Source organism: Scylla paramamosain, chromosome 9, assembly GCF_035594125.1.
Source record: "Scylla paramamosain isolate STU-SP2022 chromosome 9, ASM3559412v1, whole genome shotgun sequence".
Classification (NCBI taxonomy): Eukaryota; Metazoa; Arthropoda; class Malacostraca; order Decapoda; family Portunidae; genus Scylla; species Scylla paramamosain.
Window position 1 is genome coordinate 5147501 of NC_087159.1, and position 10000 is coordinate 5157500.

Below are 10000 nucleotides of genomic sequence, written 5' to 3' on the forward strand. Positions count from 1 at the left end.
ACACACACACACACACACACACACACACACACACACATTTTTGTTTTGTTTTGAATTCCTTTGTCAAGAAGTGTCACCTTTAAATTTTTCCTGCCTCGAAACCTTTATTCATTTGTTTTACGTGAAAATGCAACGAATCCTTTCCCCTCTTATTCTTTTCCTGCCTCATATCAAATCGACAGTTTTATTTATTTTTATATTTTTTTCCCTCACGTCAGTCACGTTTGCGATGTTTACTTTTTTGTTTTACATTTTGATATAAACTAATTTTTTTCTCGACTGTCGTGGAAGTTTTTATATTTCATCACTTCCGCCACATACGTTGTTTATTTTTTCGCATTTCCTAATCCTTTCTTTTTTATTCTCTTTCTTTCTTTCCTTTCTCTTCATTTCCCCTTTTTCTCTTCTTGGTATGTTATTTTTCATCATTATTTTCCCCGTTTTTTTTTCTTTAACTTATTTCTCCCCCTTTCTTTTCTTTTCCTTTTCCTCTTCATTGTTTTGGTATTTCCGCTCATCTACCTTAATCTTCCTCTCTAAATTTTCTTCTACGTCTTGTTTCTCCTTCCTTTCTCTTTATTTCCATTTTTGCTAGACGCTATAAACCTCCCATCTCTCCTTTTTATTCCTTTCCCTCCTCCTCCTACGTTCTCTTTCATTACATTTTCTTTTACGTCTTGTTTGTTTTCTCTTCCTCTTCATTTCCTCTTTTACCAGACATCGTAAACTTCCTGACTCACCTAATCCTCCTCCTCCCCCTCCTGCTCACGAAGACAGACCGTAACTTAAATTAATGCTCATGATCTAACTTTCCCTGCAGACCCTGAAACCATGCTTTTGTCTGGCAGCCGCTTAGCACTTCTACACGCTCCGAGCTGCTTGGTGAGGCGCACGCAGAAGACAAATGCAGACACGGAGATCAAGCGAAGCCAGATTAGCTCAAGGTAGGCAATTATTCATCTCATTATGCTTATTCATGTGTTTGTTGGTGCTTTTGTGCTGTTGTGTGTGAGTGGGTGAGGATTGGTGGTGTGTTTGTCTGGTATTTCTCGTTTTGTTTATTTATTTATTTATTTTTTGGTGTAGGGTGCCGCTGGGTGGGTGTGATGTTTTGCTCCTTGTGTGTTTTCTTTTTCGCTTTTTGTTTGTTTTAATTTTATTGTTGTCTTTTATTATTGCTATTTTCTATATATTATTATTATTATTATTATTATTATTATTATTATTATTATTATTATCATTATTATTATTATTATCATTAGTTGATGGTGTTGGTGTTATAATTTTTGGAAGGTTCACTATTGTTTTCATTGGTTTTGAGGGACAGTGATTTTGTGTCGCTTATTCTATCGCTGCCTGAAGCAACAACCATATTTTCTCATCACTACCGTATGAAAAATGATACAAGGAAAGAACTTAGAGGACCCATACCTCCGTTAGAGTCGCAGTAATATGAAACGATCCTTAGAGGTAAGTGAATTTTTTGCAAGCTGCCTCTGTAGTCTTTTGCAAGAGGGGGAAATCTTGAGGGCTTGAAAATATCGTGAATCTTAAAAAAATTGCCATGTTATAAAATGAAATGTAGAGCACAAGCCGTAGAGGTAAATGAAATTTGACAAACCGGTCCCGTAGATTTATGTAAAAAAAAACTTTAGAGAAATCATGGATCATGAAAATTTCTGTTAACTTTTGAGATATTTCACGTACAGATAAAACAGGCAAACAGACATCGAGACTGAGAGAGAAGGATATTTTGATGTATAACCTTAATAGTAACAGAATGAAAAACCTAATAATTACAGAATAAAAATACCACTAACAACGGCGCAGGTTTAAAAAAAAAGTTAATGAAGCTACAGTAATACGGCTTGTGGAAATAATTCATATATTGGACAAAAGAAAAAAAAAAGAGAAAGTCATGAGAGAGATTATTTATACTGGATGCATCGCCGGGGGACTAATTTTATTTTTTGCACGTTATTGAATGGTGTAAATAGCCGCTCATATTGGAAGCCTATTGATTTAAATAAAATTTCTGTCCACCGGTGCTGCAAAAATCCTCGTTGAGCAAAGGTTTGTGTGGCGTTAATAATGTGATATGTTACGCCTCAACCGGAAGCCTGAATGGTAAGCGATCACAAAACACTTGAGAGAGAGAGAGAGAGAGAGAGAGAGAGAGAGAGAGAGAGAGAGAGAGAGAGAGAGAGAGAGAGAGAGAGAGAGAGAGAGAGAGAGAGAGAGAGAGAGAGAGAGAGAGAGAGAGAGAGAGAGAGAGATTCCATGTCATGTTTGTTTCATTATCCGCGAGTTTTTCGTTATTTATTTACTTATTTATCTATTTATTTGTCTCTTATCTATTTATTGTTGTATTTATGTTTCGCAAATGCTGCTGCTGTTGATGTTTTTTTCTTTTTGTAGTAATAGTAGTAGTAGTAGTAGTAGTATTAGTAGTAGTAGTAGTAGTAGTAGTAGTAGTAGTAGTAGTTGTAGTAGTAGTAGTTGTTGTTGTTGTTATATTTGCTGGTTTGTTTGTTTCCTTTTTAATTGCTGTACGTGTTGTCTGATTTTTTTTTTATATATATTCTTTCTCATGTGGTTATTATCACTTTCTGTCTTGGTTGTTTTTGTTTTTGCGACTTCTGATGATTAATTAGTTACCAAGTCTCATTTTTCCTTCATGTTTTTTACTCATTTTCCTCTTGACATTTTCTCATCATGACTTATTTAGAAATTTCCTTTTATGTATAATTTTTCATCGCAATTCACTTTTTTTTTAATCTTTGCCATTTCCTCTTTTCGTTCCTCATCATCGTTTTACTTATTTCACTTACGTTCTCTCTCTCTCTCTCTCTCTCTCTCTCTCTCTCTCTCTCTCTCTCTCTCTCTCTCTCTCTCTCTCTCTCTCTCTCTCTCTCTCCTTTCCTTTCTCTTTCTCCTCTTCTTTCTTCTCTTTTTTTTAGCTTTCATTATATTACGTGTTATATTTTGAATTAGAATATCATATTACAAATAGCCTCTTGGCGTCAATAGATCTGCTGCTGTTTGTTATCCCTATGTATTCTGTTGTATTTCTCCTCCTCCTCCTCCTCCTCCTCCTATGTCTCTCTCCCCTTCTCCCCCTCGTATTAAAAATGGATCCTCACCTTTTTTTCTTCGCACACCCCAGCCCTTTCAGTCCACCCCTGCTCCGCCCTGCCCTAAACCCCTGCCATTGTCACCCTGTCCCTCTATGTACACTACACAACACGGCTTATTAGTGTCGGGGTCACCTCCCACAGGAGTACTTAAAGTTTATGTCCCCACCACCTGTGCTACTGTGTGTCACTCATCAATGACGGATGTGCAATGTCACCGCTGTCCACTCACTCACTCACTCACTCACTCACTCGCATCAGTACTCATTGTTCTTAGTTATTCAGATAGTTATTTAGTCAGTCATCCAGTTAGTTTGTAAGTCTAATTCTCATTCATTCATTTACTAACCAATTAATTTGCTCTCTCATTTGCTATCCAACTCATCCCGTTGCTCACTCACTCACTCACTCACTCACTCACATGTTCACTCTTTCATTCATCCACTCATATTCACTTCTTCACTCACTCACTTGTTCACTTAATCACTACATCCGTCAGTCAGTCACTAGGTTAGTCAGTAAGTGAGAATCAGTCAAGATGCCACTCACTTTAATACATTAACTTGTCTTCTCACTCGCTAGCTCACTCCATCGAGCTCTCACTCACTCACTCATTCAGGCAGTCAGTCAGACACTCCTACACACAGAAAAGCCCTGTTCATGAATTCACTCACTCAACCCTTCACTTTTCACTCTTTACCGATTCAACTAGCCATTCAGTCACTCATTCACTGACACCTTCACTTACCCGTCATCTCCCCCTACACATCACCCTCCCATGCTACACAGGAATAATAAAACAAGGCAAACAAAGACAAACATGAGCCTCCACTCTGCACCTCCCCCGCACGTCCTCCCCACCACAGGGAAGATTAAAGAGCAGAATCCGCAGGTGGAACAAAAAATACCTGTTGTCTCCCATTCAGGATTTTGTTTTGAGGTGTTAAAATACTTTGTGCGTGAGAGAGAGAGAGAGAGAGAGAGAGAGAGAGAGAGAGAGAGAGAGAGAGAGAGAGAGAGAGAGAGAGAGAGAGAGAGAGAGAGAGAGAGAGAGAGAGAGAGAGAATCTTGGACATCTTCCATTTTAAAACACACTAAAGCCAAGAACACTCACAGTCGAACGCGATTCCCGGAAGTAGATGAAAAGCTGTTACGAAACAAATACGAAGAAAGGAGAAATTAATAACGAAGGAAATGATGAAGCAGCGGTCACCTGATGCCATTTTGAGTGCAGTGAGGAGGAAGAAGGGAACAAAAGAAACAAGGCCGGGAGAAAGAAGGATGGGAGGAAAGAGTGGACGAAAAAGAAAAAGAAAAAAAAAACAAAGGAAAGAGGGTGAAATTGAAACACAAATTGGAAAGAGTAGAAGGAGAGAGAAAGGGGAGATGTGATTAATAAAGAAGGATAGATTACAGGAAAGAAAATGAAGCGAAAAGAAAGAAAGAAAGCGAAGAAAGAAGAAAAGGAGGCAGAAAGGAAGATTTAAGGGAAAAGAAAACGAATGAAAAAAGGAACAGATAAAGAAAGTAAGATAAGAAAGAAGTAAAACGAGAAGGAAAAAAGAAAAAGAAAATAATCAAGAAAAGAGGAAAGGAAAACAGAGAGGAAGACTTCAGAAAAAACGGAGAAAAGAAAGGAACAGAGGAAACAGAGGAAAGAAGGAAAATAAAGAAAAAAAGAAAAAAGTAAAAGTCTCGTGCATGACTGTAAGCAGAGACGCGAAGGTGGGATCAATAGTTTGCTTTGTTTTTTTTTGTTTTTTTAACCTTTTCCTCGCTTTCTTATTTTTCCTTCTCAAACTTACATACAACTTGCGGATCACGTCTTCCTTCCTACTCGTCAATTCCAGTTTCACTTTCTAACTTGCGGTGGATCTTTTTTTTTTTTTTCTTCCCTTCTTCTCTACTATGTTTGTCGTCTTCCTGCCTTCCTTACTTTCTGCTCCTTCCTTTCTTCACTTTATTTATTTATTTTTTCTATACATTTTTAACCTGCAGTTTATCTTCCTTCTCTTCAGTTTCGGTTTATGAAGTATTTTTCTCCCACCTTCTTCTTTTACTGCATTTTGTTTCTTCTCTTCTATTTTAAAATTTTTACCTTTCATTTATTTATTTACTTATCTTAACCTTGCAATCTATCCTCTTCCTCTTTAATCTATTTTACTATTCATAATTTTTCATCTTATTTTTCACTACCTTATTTTGCTCCCTATCCATCATTTCATTTTATCCCCTTTTCATTTTTTAATTTTTATTATTTTCTTTTTCCTGAACTCAACCATCTCCTACTAAAGTATACACTAGTAAACCAAAATTCTTAAACAAACCGATTTTTTATTTCCTTCTTGTATTATTTATCGATGTTATCCATTAAAAAAAAAAAAAGAGAGAAAACGGACTGTAGCCTCCAGACGTCACCATCGAGAGAGAACAGGAGGGGGTAAGGATCTGTTTTGATATTAGTTAGGGGAAGGGAAGAGGGAGGGAATACAATGGAGTAAAGGGGGAAAAAAAAGGTAAACAGGAATTGATGAGTTGATTTTAACGAGGCAGTTTTGGGGAAGTGTTTGGGCTGCACAGTCTCATCCACAGGAGTTTCAGGAAGGCAAAAAAGGATGGTTGGAGTGGAAATTCAGTGGAAAAATATTGGATGTAAAAATATAATTAGGGAGATAGATGGATGGATAGATAGATAGTTAGGTAGATGGATAGATACATATAGAGAGGAAATTACTTACCTTTAATCCTGAGAAAAGTTCAGGAATAAAAAGATGATAAAAGAGATAGAGAGAAAAAAAATGCTAATCTCTTTAATGAATTAATGATATCCACAATTTATAAAGTAGTACCTGTTATGAACACGCGAGGAAGAAATGGAGAAGAGAAGAGACCCGGAGGAGGAGGAAGAGGGAGAGAAGAAGGAGGAGGAGGAGGAGGAGGAGGAGGAGGAAGAGGAAGAGGAAGAGGAAGAGGAGGAGGAGGAAGAGGAGGAGGAGGAGGAGGAGGAGAAATAGCACCTTGGTCTGTCGTCGAGGAGTTAATGAGATAATAAGAGAAATTATGTCAACCAACGGCTTTTTAACAAGTGCAGGATTTTCTTCTTAACTTTCTATATTTTCTGTTCTATTTTTATCTTTTTACGAGAGAGAGAGAGAGAGAGAGAGAGAGAGAGAGAGAGAGAGAGAGAGAGAGAGAGAGAGAGAGAGAGAGAGAGAGAGAGAGAGAGAGAGAGAGAGAGAGAGAGAGAACGTACAAATCAATGTCTCAACATTAATTGACAAATAACCATAACAAAGATCTTTTATTGTATTTTTTTCCTTGACTCTTTTTTTTCTTTTTTTTTTCTCTCTCTCTTGTCTCTTGCTGTAAGCCAATTACCAGATATGTACTACGTTTCTCTTTCCCTGAGGCTTGCTGGGGACAGAAGGTGATAAATACCCACGGGAATTAGTAGGGATTCAGAGGAGGAGGAGGAGGAGGAGGAGGAGGAGGAGGAGGAGGAGGAGGAGGAGGATGAGGAGGAGGAGGAGAAAGCTTTATTTAACTCTTGTCTCCGTTATATCTCAAAGAAGAAGCCTTTCTATATAAAAAGATAATGATTTTTAAGAGAATTACTACACACACACACACACACACACACACACACACACACACACACACACACACACACACACACACACACACACACACACACACACACACACATGCACCAAAGGGGAAAGGGAGACGGAAATAAAACAAACATTATAAAAGTAATTTAATGAGGGCAGCTAACGAACGAAAACTACTGGAATTCCATCAAAGGTCCAAGTTTTCATGAAGGTAAACGAGATAAAAAAGGGAGGGACTTTCATTAATTTGTTGTCGTTGCTGCTATTATTGCTGCTCCTGTTCCTGCTGCTGCTGTTACTGGTGTTTTAATGAATGTTTATATTTCTGACGTGTTATTGGGGCAGTGGTGGTAGTGGTAGTAGTCGGAGTAGTAGTAGTAGTAGTGGTGGTGGTAGTAGTAGTGGAAGTAGTAGTAGTAATAGTAGTAGTAGTAGTAGTAGTAGTGGTGGTGGAAGATTACTATGTGTTTGGTCTGTAATATTTCACTCCCGTGGCTCACATTTATCTCCTCTTCCTCCTCCTCCTCTCCTCTTCGTCCTTCTCCTCTTCTTTCCCTCCAGTTTCTTTAGTCCTCGTCCTTACCGTCCTCCCTTTCCACGTCCTTCTTCACTTCCCCCTTCGTTTTGCGTCTCTTCCGCCGCTTCATTTTATTTCTTCACAGCCTTTTTCTTTTATTGCTCTCCTTGGTTTGCTCCTCCTCCTCCTCGTCCTCCTCCTCCTCCTCCTCCTCCTCCTCCTCCTCCTCCTCCTCCTCCTCCTCCTCCTCCTCCTCCTTTCTCTTCTATCCTTCTCATTTACTTAAGTTTTCGTCCACAGGTTCCTTCTTCTCCTCCCTCTCTTTCCCTTCCTTCTCTTTCATTTCCTTCTCCTTCCCCCCAAAAATATATTACGAATGAAAATGTCCAACCGTAAAGGGAGGCGGGGTCTAAAATATTCCATAAAATAAACAGTTAAAGCGTTTGGGGAAATATTTACCAATCCGTGACCCGCCTTACCTCATATCGCCCTCCTCTCCTCCACCCTGCCCCCAAAAAAGAGAAAAAGAAAAAAATGTTTATCCCTTCCGTTAAAAAAAAGATCAAGGGATTAAATTGAAGTGTTCTAAAAATGAACTTGACAGTATTGACTGACATTTTTTTTTTTTTTTTTTCGTTTTAGCTTCCGGCATTAGGCGACTGAATAATTTGTTGCGGGTCACAGAGACGATCAGGCATTGAAGTGTGGGATGCGGGATATTAATTTTATTTCATCCTTTAATCATTAGTATTACTGCTGTCTTTTCTTTTTTTATATAATGTTGTTGTTGTTGTTGTTGTTGTTGTTGTTGTTGTTGTTGTTGCTGTTGTGTTTGTTGTCGGCAGTGGTGGTAGTGGTGGTGACGTTGATGTTGTTAATTGTTAATGTTGTTGTTGTTGTTGATGGTGGTGATGACAATGGTGGTGGTTATGACAGAGGCTTCCAGTTATCAAGGCAGTACCAGTGATGACAGATGGTAGTGACAAGATAACCAGTACATTAAGCGTGGTGATAGTGGTGATAGCAATTTCTTAGCAGTGGTGGCGGGAACAATAGTGATGACTGAGGTATAGAAGGGAACAACAATGAGGGTTAATGATGATGGTGGCAGCAACTACAATTAATTAACGAAAAGAAAACTAAATAAATCACCAAATCACTAAGAAAATCAAGTACTCAATGAAAAATACAACGGTGGTGGTGGTGGTGGTGGTGGATGGTGGTGGTGGCGAAGAAGGTAATCTTGGTGGCAAAGGAGGTCAAACCCTTGCAGGTGTTGTGTTCATTTGCCTCCTAATCACCAGTGGCGCCTTGTTCCGGGAAGTGGCGGGGGTTCCTGACGGGGCGCGGCTATAACTGACCAGGAAGGGAGGCAGGCGGCCAGGCAGGGAACGAGAGAGCGAGAGAGGGAGGGTGGGAGGCAGCAACAAAGGAAAGGGCGAAAGTTGGAAAATAAGGAAGAACGTACAAGAGATCAAAGGGGAAAGGGGAAAGGAAGGTATGGACGAAAGTAAGAGAAGGAGAGAGGGAGAGAAAGAGAGAGACAATGAGGGAATGGAACACAGAGATGAAGACAAGGAGAGAGGAGAGGAAAATGAGAAACTTAGATATGCAAGAAGAGGAAGGAGGCAAAGAAGGAGAGATGGAGAGTGAAAAGACGGATGGAGTTGTGGAAAGGAAGAGGGAACGACAAGAAGGACGGGGTGTGAAAAGGTAATTGGGGAAAGTGGAAGGAAGGGAGGAAAAGAAAATAGTGAGAAAGGGAGAAACAGTGAGTGAGAGAGAGAGAGAGAGAGAGAGAGAGAGAGAGAGAGAGAGAGAGAGAGAGAGAGAGAGAGAGAGAGAGAGAGAGAGAGAGAGAGAGAGTGTAGATGGAGGGGATGAGAGAAAGACAAATTACAGAGGGAACAGGAATGAAGGGTTGGAGGGATCATGTTAAAGGGTTAGAGACACGGAGAGAGAGAGAGAGAGAGAGAGAGAGAGAGAGAGAGAGAGAGAGAGAGAGAGAGAGAGAGAGAGAGAGAGAGAGAGAGAGAGAGAGAGAGAGAGAGAGAGAGAGAGAGAGAGAGAGAGAGAGAGGTAACAAGTACAACTCTAACTTCATTACGGGAAGACATACCGATAGGGAGGAGGAGGAGGAGGAGGAGGAGGAGGAGGAGGAGGAGGAGGAGGAGGAGGAGGAGGAGGAAGAAGAAGAGAGAGAAACAGAGGAGGAAGAAAGGGAGGTGGAGGAAAGTGAATCATTCAATTGTGCTCCAACCAGCGGCTGACACTCTGCCTGCAGCCGCGTCAGGTGAGCCGCCGCCACTCAGGGAATATTTGAGCCAGACAGGTGATGGCAGGTGATGGCAGGGCAGTGAGGGGAGAGAGGGGAGAGAAGGGTGTGTGGTATGTCCGCTGCTGCCTTTGTCCTCCCTTGTCTCCGCGTCTGTCCCTTGTCTGTTAGGAATTTAGTCAAGTTAATTTTACTCTGTCTTTGCCTGTCTGTCTGTCTGTCTCTTTGTCTTTTGCTGCTTGTTGGCAAATGAGTGTTTTTTTCTCTTTGTATGTTTGTTTGTTTTTTTATTCTTGTAGGTTAATTTTCTTGTTATCTAAGGCTGTTCTTTATTTATCTGTGTTTTTTTCCTGTTTATTTGCTTGTTTGTTTGTTATCAAGTGAATGTTTTTTTTCGTCTCTTTGTTAGTAGTTTTATGAGATAATTTTCACAAATTTTCATTCCGTTCTTTGCTTGTTTGCC

General features: G+C 39.8%; 1 protein-coding gene and 1 long non-coding RNA gene across 3 annotated transcripts in view; one reads left to right on the forward strand and one right to left on the reverse strand.

Moving 5' to 3' along the window:
- Positions 1-10000, reverse strand: part of LOC135103462 (neural proliferation differentiation and control protein 1-like) — an 89260-nt gene that overhangs the window by 26057 nt on the left and 53203 nt on the right. The window lies entirely within an intron of this gene.
- Positions 1-10000, forward strand: part of LOC135103463 (uncharacterized) — a 152920-nt gene that overhangs the window by 20016 nt on the left and 122904 nt on the right. For both annotated transcript variants that reach the window (XR_010270051.1, XR_010270052.1), the window contains one exon: positions 821-944. This is a non-coding gene — a long non-coding RNA (uncharacterized LOC135103463). The remainder of the gene's footprint in view (positions 1-820; positions 945-10000) is intronic.